This window comes from Peromyscus maniculatus, chromosome 2 (assembly GCF_049852395.1).
Source record: "Peromyscus maniculatus bairdii isolate BWxNUB_F1_BW_parent chromosome 2, HU_Pman_BW_mat_3.1, whole genome shotgun sequence".
NCBI lineage: Eukaryota > Metazoa > Chordata > Mammalia > Rodentia > Cricetidae > Peromyscus > Peromyscus maniculatus.
Window position 1 is genome coordinate 129,596,953 of NC_134853.1, and position 10,798 is coordinate 129,607,750.

Consider the following 10,798-nt stretch of genomic DNA (forward strand, 5'->3'; position numbering starts at 1 on the left):
TAAGCCATTGGGGGGCAGGGAGTGGGATGTGGTGGTTTGGAAGGAAATGGCCCCCAAAGGGAGTGACACTAGTAGAGGTGTGGCCTTGCTGGAGTGGGTGTGGCCTTGTTAGAGGAAGTGTGTCAGTGTGGAGGTGGGCTTTCAGGTCTCATCTATGCTCAAGCCACGCCCACTGAGTTGGTTTACTTCTTGTTGCCTACAAATCAAGATGTAGAATTCTCCAGCACCATGTCTGCCTGCACACCACCATACTCCCAGCTGCCATGTTCCCCGCCATGACAACAATGGACTGAACCTCTCAACTGTGAGCTGCCACCTCAATTAAATGTTTTCCTTTGTAAAAAAAAAAAAATTAAAAAAAGAAAAATCAAGTTTGATGAATAGGAATCTCGCTTACACAACTTAAGTAAAACATAGCTCTCTGAACAGATGAAGATAAGTCTCTTCTGTATCCCAGAATCTAATCAATATTTATATGTATAATTCAGCTATCTTTTGGCTTAAAAGAGCTTATTGGGAAATGTTATCATTTGTACTATTTTCTATAGAGAAAATATTTTACTGTTTAAAATAACCCTGGACTTTTGAATTATAACCTGTTTTATGTTCAGGCTATCTGAGTATTATTTCTCCTTCAGTTGTACATAAAATGTTTTTACATTAAAAAAAAGCACAAACACTATAGAATTGTATTACATGAAATATATAGAATACACAAATTCATAGAGACAGAAAGATTAGACATTATCTCAAGACAGAGAAGGAAGAAAGGATTATAGAGCAATGATTTCCTAAGTACAGAATCTCAGTTTTTTTTAATGTATTTATTTATTATGTATACACTGCTCTATCTGCAGACCAGAAGAGGGTAACCGATCTCACTACAGGTAGTTTTAAGCCACCATGTGGTTGCTGGGAATTGAACTCAGGACCTCTGGAAGAACAAGCAGTACTCTTAACCGCTGAGCCATCTCTCCAGCCCCCCAGAATCTCAGTTTTGTGTGAAGGAAAAATCCCACAAATGGACAGTAGTATCAGGACATAATATCATGAATGTAATAAATCAATACAATTAATGTAAAAAAAGAGAAAAATCAAATTTCATTGCTCGTAAAAAACAAAGAAATAAAAATATGGAGTGTTCTATAAGCCCCTGTGCCAACCTTTCACAGGGGCCACCAGGACCTCCTTATCATTCCAATATCAGTATCTGAGCGATTGAAGCAGAGATTACCATAACTCCATAGGCAACTATGGTGAAAGGAACCAGAAGACTCAGAATATAAACTGAGGGTATAACTCAGACATGCTGTAAGAGAGGCCAAGTGGAAGCCTCTAAAACTGCCCCAACAAGAGCCAGCACACTAAATCAAAACCATGTGGAGTGACAGAATTTAAAGCCTTCTCCAAAATTTTCAGAATGCAAGGATGGATCCAGGTGTGGTAGCACAGGCATGTAACCCCAGTCCTCAGGATGGAAGGAGAATCACAACGTCAAAGCTGCCTGCTCTCCATATAGAGTTCCAAGCCACCCTGGGGATGGGGAAGGAAGGGAGAAAGGTAGGAAATAGAAATAGGGGTGAGGTTGGAATTGAGAATGAATACAATGGTATGTAGCATGAATCTTAAAGAGTCTTATTAATAAAAACAAACCCAGAGCTGGGCGTTGGAGTGAATGCTGGAAGATCAGAGAAGCAGAATGAGCCACAGCCACCTCACCTTGCCAAATTCCTCAGCTGATCCTGTTTCCTCAGACTGGAAGCCTCTGAGTCCTCATCCAGAATGGATCTCAGCTGAACTGCTGCTAGAAAGCCTAAAAGCTTAACCAGGCACTAGTTCCTCATCCTCACGCCTTAAATACCTTTTTACTTCCTGCCATCACTTCCTTGGATTAAAGGCTCTTGTTACCATGCCTAGCTGTTTCCAATGTGGCCTCGAACTCACAGAGATCCATATGGATCTCTGCCTCTGGAATGTTAGAATTAAAGGTGTGTGTGCCACCATTTTCTGGCCTCTATATCTAGTGGCTGTTCTGTTCTCTGACCCCAGATAAGTTTATTAGAGTGCACAATATTTTGGGGAACACATTATCACCTCAATGGTACCTGCCACATTCCCATTTAATTCAGAAGTCTGGATTCTGGTAAACTGATCGATAGGACAGATGACAAGTGACCAAGCTTGGTAAGTAATGGATACAACTATAGCTGCTATTCCACATGCAGTGTCGAGAGACTTAACATAGCTCAGTTGTCGGACATACGGCTAGGGATCTGGCAAATGTGCTCTTTCCACACCCGTAGAGGATGGTAACAGTATACAATCGTAATCTTGTCCTACAATTAATGTTCACATGCCTTCTGTCACTTTTAGCACAGAGGGTCAAACTGCCCTTATGCAGAATATCATATCAGTCTAGTGTTTCAATGCTAGTATGATTATTAACCTAATAAGCAGTAAGTGTTAAGTACTCTGGAGGGCATACTAAGACATGGAGAGAAATCATAGAAAGATTCAGAGACTTGACACACCAGTTTTGAGGGGTTCAATGATCTGGGCACTTCAGGACATTGCCTCCAGAGTGAAGAACAGCCATGTCCACCGCGTAGCACCAGCAAGTATGTTTTCTAGGCTTGTTTGGGTTTTAGAGATGACAGGTTTTCCATTTGGAAGACTTCTATGACCCCTTTGTCAGTCGAGTAGAGTCTAGTACCCTGGGTTGGGGCCAAGAGTAAGAAAGATTCCAGACGGCGTTGTGTGGTCCATTTGACTGGACAGACTTTTACATGAGGCATCTTAGATAGGGAATGACGCTGTCAAACCTCTCTGGCTCAAATACTTAGTTGTTCAGAAACTGCTAAATACAGTTGATCCAAAGTTTACCTGATAGACATTGAATATATTCTAGTCCCTGTGCTGAAAGCTGTAGACAAAGAAATAAAACTGAGTCGTTGTTCCCGAGAAGCCCAGAGTTCAGTTTTACTCTGTTTGCATGTATTTAACTCACCGACTACTTTTCCTCCCTCTCACATTTTTCAAGGATTTGGGGGCAACATAGGGAAGACACTCAAGAACACGTTTCTTAACTAGTATATATTGCAGACCAGGTGTGATAACACAATTTTGAGATTGAGGCTAGGACAGCACCATCACAAATTCAAGCCCAGCCTAGACTACCTAGTGAGATGTCTGAATCAGTAAATATTGCAAATTGGACTAAACCATTACCTGGTATTGATGAAAACATATAGTAGTCATTCTTTACCAATGAAAACCAGTATTTACTGAGTACCCACTATGTGCCACGTTATTTCAACAAACAAATCACTCAAGGCACATAAGGGGGAGTAGAACTAAGATGTAGATATGGGGCCACTGCTGGCACCCCAAATTTGTTTTTCCTCACACTAAACAACTACATGCTAATTCCTCTGTAGTCAGAAACTGCTTTGATCTAGTCCAGCTCCATTTTCATTTGAAGCACTCATGACAATGAGCATTTCAAAGAAGTCTTTTCATCTGTTCAGGAGCAGGACTGGCCTCACACATGCTAGGCAAGTAGCTTTACAACTGTACCACACACCCCCAATCAGGATTTTTTTTTTTGGTAGCCCATGCTGGCTTCGAATTTACAAGGCACATGCCACTATGTCCAGCCCTTCAATAATTCTTGTAGAGGATATTCAAGTGTCCTCCCTCTAGGATCATTAATTGCCAGGAACAGTCTCTCAGGCTCACTTTGACAGTGACAGTGGCAGAAGGAAGTATTTCAAGAAGACAAAAATCAGCTGGTCGGTGGTGGTGGTGGCGGCGGCGGCGGCGGCGGCGGCAGCGGTGGCGCACGACTTTAATCCCAGCACTTGGGAGGCAGAGCCAGGCGGATCTCTGTGAGTTCGAGGCCAGCCTGGGCTACCAAGTGAGTTCCAGGAAAGGCACAAAGCTACACAGAGAAACCCTGTCTTGAAAAAAACAAAAAAAAAAAAAAAAAAAACAAAAAAAAAAAAAAACAGAAAAAAAAAGAAGAAGAAGACAAAAATCCTGTTAATAAGCACCCAGAATCTGAAAAGTACAGCCAGACATCATAGGAAGAAAAACTCCAGTGATTTTCTGAGGCTCTTCCCTCACTAGGGTTGCCTATTATGCTTTATTCTTACCAGCTTCCACAGAGACCAATGTTTGTGCTTCAGTTCAAGGGTATATCATCGTATTCAGTATATTTAAACAAAACCATAAATCCTTAGAAATAAATGGAGTGGTCCAGCTTATTGTACAGATTGGATATTCTGGCCGTAGTCTGATCGTCTATGGCTGAGGTGAAGTTACACTATAGGCATTGCTACCTAAGCATGTGTACGAGGTATACATGCTTACTTTGGATTAAACCTAGGGCATCACAGATCCATGAGTGCTAAGTGTACACTTTACCACTGACCTATGCCCTGGATCCTTATCTAGGCTTGTGCACTATGGATATGAGCTGAACATCTCAATATACTGGCAACAAATCTTGTCTAGAACACATAAAGATAGGATGATGATTCTTTTCTCCTGTGATACTTACTTGGTTATTTTTTCTAGCACTTGTGACACAATGAAGATAGGACTTGATGCCTAGCCATCTGACTCTGCTGAGAACCACTCAAGGCTCTCAAAGTCATGGCCTGGAGAATGGTTTGATTCAAGTGCACTCTCCACAGTCACCAGTGACAATTTTGCTTGTGGTAGGGTGCGCTTACCAACTGCTGGATGATCTATTTATTAGCATTTAAAAGTGCTTGCTTTTAGTTGGGCAGTGGTGGAACATGCCTCACATGCCTCTTTTTTTTTTTTTTTTTAAAGACAGCGTTTCTCTGTGTAGCTTTGTGCCTTTCCTGGAACTCCCTCTATAGTTCATGCTAGCCTCAAACTCACAGAGATCCACCTGCCTCTGCCTCTGCCTCCTGAGTGCTGGGATTAAAGGTGTGCGCCACCACCGCCTAGGACTCGGGAGGCAGAGGCAGGTGGATCTCTGTGAGTTTGAGGTCTGGTCTACAGAGCGAGTTCCAGGATAGCCAGGGCTACAAAGGAGAACCCTGTCTCGAAGAACAAAAAACAACAAACAAACAAAAAAAATGCTTGCTCTTGCAAGACCTAGGTTCTGCTCCTAGCACCCACCCAGCAGCTCACAACTATCCTCACTCCAATCCCCAAGATTCTGATGCCCTCTTCTGATCTCTGTGGGCACTGCACACACATGGTACACAGGCATTCATGCAGGCAAAACACTCATACACATAAAATAAAAAATACAGATATTTAAAATTAATCCTGAACAATCCTTAAGTTTGACCTACAGGCTAAAACTAAATAATCTGAATTTGATATCTGACTAAAGGTTATATGCACACAGTTTCAATACATATTTGGTGGGCTAAGGATAAGTTCAATAGTATAACCCTTGAATAGCATGCCTGAGGCGCTAGGTTTAATCCCCAGTATTTCAAATAAACAAAATAAAGCTTTTGGAAAATATGGAGGGTGTTAAGGGATTGGAGTCTGGAATTACATAGTTCTACACAAGAATCTACACTAGTTCTCCTACATATTAATTTGACCTTTGGCAACTCCTCTCTTCTTTAGTTCCACTTTAAAGCTCAGACAATACCTGCTCTACTAAATTGAGAATAAATGAAATAAGTTTGTAGTCAGCTAATGTTATGCCCTTAAGTAAATGTTGGGCACTATGCTGGATGTTGGAGACAAAGGATGTATGACATGACATCTATCAGTGTGTTTATAATCTGGATGACCATACATAAAAATAACCTTGATACTGTATTATAGCAACAGTGTGGCATGCTGGAAGTGAATACAGGAGTGGGACATACTCAGATATTAAGTTTAGGTTGCTTGGCTTCTGAGTTGATTACTAGGGGGAAATAATCAATAGAAAGACTAATAAGGAGGCTGTATTAACCTAGGTAAGCTGCATGTCAAGGCAACCAATACAGGCAGAGCTGAGAACAGTGTAGAGTAGAATCTTGCTCTGCCTAGTTAACAGAAGTAACTTTCTGCCATGCTTTGGAAGATAATACACATTAACCATCCACCTTCAACTTACTCAGGCGGATTCCAAGACCGCTACTTAAATCTTAAAAATTCATTTTACAGAGGAAACAGAGGCTTAGAAAGTACTATTAACAGGGCATAATTCATATTGTAGTTTGAAAATGGTACCCTCTGAATACAGCAACATAAACCATGGCTCTTGGGGTTGTCCTCTACAGCAGCTCTGTGAAAGATTATCTTAAGACCTGTTTCTTTCTTACTCTATCATACTATCTCTTGTTGCATACTTAGAGCTAAACACTGAATTGAAACAAAGCAATCAAGTATATTCTATATACAGCTTTTCTGCTAGAACCTGGTAGGCTTTTAAAAATGAATTTAATGGAACCCTGTAAGCACTCATTACTTAATAAATTAAGGTGCTTGATTATTAAACCATCATCTGATAGAAAAAAGATATAATAAAATAAATAAATATTAATAGTCCAACTATTTGAGTGTCCCCCAAATAAATAAGAGCTTAAAAATATCTATCTATATATACATATATATGTATATGTAGATTTATAAATATAACTAGTTCATATTTGTGCCAAGAACTATAGATTACTAAAGTTTCACCCATATTTTTACCTTTATTCTATGCCTGTCTACCCTGAAAACATAAATAGTTCCTTGTTGAACAGTTCAATTTATTTTTGTTCAGAAAAGGGAAAGTATAGAAAGAATAAATATTACTTAATTTTTTTTCCAAGCCAGAGTTTTCCTGTGTAGCCCTGGCTGTCTTGGATCTCCCTCTGTAGACCAGGCTGGCCTCGAACTCACAGAGATCCTCCTGCTTCTGCCTCCCAAGTGCTGGGATTAAAGGTGTGTGTCACCACTAAACTTTTAATTTTGAAGTGTGTGTATGTGTATACAAGTGCAGTTGCCAAGGAAGCCAGAAGAGTTAAGTCAGATGCCCTGGAGCTGGAGTTGCAGGCAGTTATAAACCACCTGATGTGGGTGCTAGGAACTAAGCTCAGGTCTTCTACAAGAGCAGTACCCTTAACCACTGAGCCATCTCTCCAGCCACCAGAACAATGGTTCCTTATACAAAAGAAAGGCCATAGTGGAGAGCTGCGGACACAGGATAAAAGGGGACATGGAACAGATTACTCTCAGAAGCAAAGGGAAATAAGTACATAAAGTTTATGAGTACTGGTAAAAATAAAGACATCCCAGGGCTTGAAAGATGGCTCTGAAGTTAAGAACACCGGCTGCTCTTCCAGAAGACCTGTGTTTGACTCCCAGTACCCACATGGTAGCTTACAAATGTCTCCAGTCCCAGAGTATAAGACCCTCTTCTGGCCTCTGTAGGTACCAAAAATGTGCATGGTACACAGACATACATGTGAGCAAACACCCATACACATAAAATAAAACAGTAATTTTAAAAATTAAAGACACCCCTGTGGTGATATTGTATTCCCCGAAATGTATCGTGCACCCTAATAAATTTATCTGGGGTTAGAGAACAGAACAGCCACTAGACAGACATAGAAGCCAGAAAATGGTGGCACTCACACCTTTAATCCTAGCCTTCTGGAGGCAGAGATCCATTAGGATCTCTGTGAGTTCAAAGCCACACTGGAAACAGACAGGCATGGTGACACACGCCTTTAATCCCAGGAAGTGATGGCAGAAAGCAGAAAGGTATATCAGGTGTGAGGACCAGGAACTAGCTGGTTAAGCTTTTAGGCTTTTAGCAGCAGTGTAGCTAGAGTTTTCCTGTCTTGCCCCACAGTCAGGACAAATCTCTGTCACCCGCCAGTCCCACAGCCACTCAGACCCAACCAAGTAAACACAGAGGTTTATATTGCTTACAAACTGTATGGCCGTGGCAGGCTTCTTGCTAACTGTTCTTATAGCTTAAATTAATCCATTTCCATAAATCTATACTTTGCCACGTTGCTTGTGGCTTACCGGCATCTTCATATGCTTCTTGTCTTGGCGGCGGCTGGCAGTGACTCTCTTTCGCCTTCCTGTTCCTCTTCTCCTTTCTGTTAGTCCTGCCTATACTTCCTGCCTAGCCACTGCCAATCAGTGTTTTATTTATTGACCAATCAGAACAACAGATTTGACATACAGACCATCCCACAGCACAGCAGTTCAGTTGAGATTCATTCTGAATGAGGACTCAGAGGCTTCCAGTCTGAGGAAACAGGATCAGCTGAGGAACTGGTCAGGTGAGGAAGCTGTGGCTTGTTCTGCTTTTCTGATCTTCTAGCATTCACCCCAATACCTGGCCCCAGCTTTGTTTTTTATTAATAAGACCTGTTAAGATTCGTGTTACATCTGGCACCCAATGTTCGTAGTACGAATTCATGAAAAAGCTGCCTGCCTGTGGCCTTGTGGGCCCCAGCTCAGGCCTGAGCTACACTCGGTCGGTTGTGGTGGTGCATGCCTGCAGGATTTACTGAAGGAGGCAGAGGCAGGAGGATCCCGAGTTTGAGGCTGGCCTAGGAAGCTTGCTAAGGAGAAGCTTCTGCCAGGGCTAAGCCACAAACGGTGGCGGTGGGACCATGGAGGCAGCGGCTGCTGCTCTGAGTTGCTGGCTGCTTCTCATCACGTTCGTGACTGCGGTGATGCTGCTACCTGGGACGAAGAGTTTACTGCTGCTGGTTCAGAGAAGAATTGCCAGGACCATCACAAGAAAACATCAGCAAAGGTCAGTTTGGAAAAGTTTGGCAAGACAAATGGTGGGGAGAAATTGCTGTGAAGATTTTTCTCTTCTAGGGAAGAACATTCATGGTTCTGAGAGACAGACATTTATCAGACTGGGATTGCTCCAAACCACAGAGGAGACAGACAAAAAAAAAAAAAAATTCTACTGGGAACCATGACCACGCCTAACAGTAACTTTGAAATCTTCAAAAGAATGATGGGACTCCACAATGACTCCACATGGACTGTGGTATAGCCATTAAGTTGATTATCACCATGGAAAGATTGGCTTTGGACCACAAACTGCTCAGGACAATTTTGAAATGGCTAGCTAAGATATCCAGATTCACAGACAACTCAAGCAAGGACTTGAGACAAGCCCTACATTTTCCCATTTATGCAGAGACTGGACAACAAATGATACAGCTACCTCAACCAGGACTTGACAATTAATCCAAAATAATTTCTTTTCAGGATTCCATAAAGATGTCTTCGCCCCCAGAAAGCAGGAAGTAATTTTAAGAAAATGACACCCACATTCCCAAGAGGTGGGATGGGAAGTTTTTGGTTGTTTAATGAGTTATGGATATTGTCATTGTTTATGATGGTTGGTTACAAGTTAATTGTTAATGGTCAGGAAAAAAGCTGAACAAGGAGATTAGATTCAGAGTTTTTGTTTGAAAAGAGAATATAGATATGAGGCAGATCATTGAATCTACTTTAAAAAGAAAAAGGGGAAGATATAAAAATGACAAAAAGTATAGATTATTGAATATTATGAAAAGAAAAAAGAGAATATGGATATGATAAGATAAAAAGGGAGATTATTCAATCTACTTTTAAAAAGGAACTACTTATTTTAAATAGGATAAGTAATGAAAATTTTTGTCTGAGTTTATCAAATGTTACTGGACTGGACATTGTTAATATATATATAATGGAGTTTTTTGTCTGAATCTGTCAAATGTTAATAGACTAGACATTGTTAATGTAATTTTTGACTGTATATGTTGTATATACTTATTGGATATAGTTTTTCTTGTATCAGTTATAAGCTTTTTTAAATTTTAGACAAAAAAGGGGAAATGTAGTGATATTATGTTCCCCAAAATATATCGTGCACCCTAATAAATTTATCTGGGGTCAGAGAACAGAACAACCACTAGACAGACATAGAGGCCAGAAAATGGTGGCACACATGCCTTTAATCCTAGCATTCCAGAGGCAGAGATCCATGTGGATCTCTGTGAGTTTAAAGCCACACTGGAAACAGCCAGGCATGGTGACTCATGCCTTTAATCCCAGGAAGTGATAGCAGAAAGGTATATCAGGTGTGAGGACCAGAAACTAGCTGGTTAAGCTTTTAGGCTTTTGAGTAGCAGTTCAGCTGAGATTCATTCTGGATGAGGACTCAGAGGCTTCCAGTCTGAGGAAACAGGATCAGCTGAGGAACTGGTGAGGTGAGGAAGCTGTGGCTTGTTCTGCTTTTCTGATCTTCTAGCATTCACCCCAATACCTGGCCCCAGCTTTGTTTTTATTAATAAGACCTGTTAAGATTGTGCTACACACCCCTGAACATATGACAAAATCCCTTAGAGAATTCCTAAAGTGAGATTCAGAGAACTGCAAAAGCAGAAGGAATTTTGCACTTAGAAATATCGTACTAGACTGATGATGAAATTTAGAGTAGTTTGGTGATGTGGGGTAGACAAGGCCACATGTCAGAATCTGGACCAGAACACACATTTCCTCACTTCTGGATATACTCTTTTCACCCACTACACTGTCCAGTGCTCTCTGCTTCACAGTGTGTGCCTTTGGACAGTCAGAGGAACAAAATTCCGGAGTAATTAGACCAGGTACAGATACTGACCTAACAGTGGATGAGATTATTTTAAACAATAATGTGAGAAGTCATTTGAGTATGGCAAGTAGAGGAAAAATAGAAAAGAAGGAACTGTAGACAATGATTAACAGAAGCACTAGAGGAAATAGTCTCCTCTTTTGTACTGTGATTTTATTATTGTTATTTATTTTGTTAAGTCCA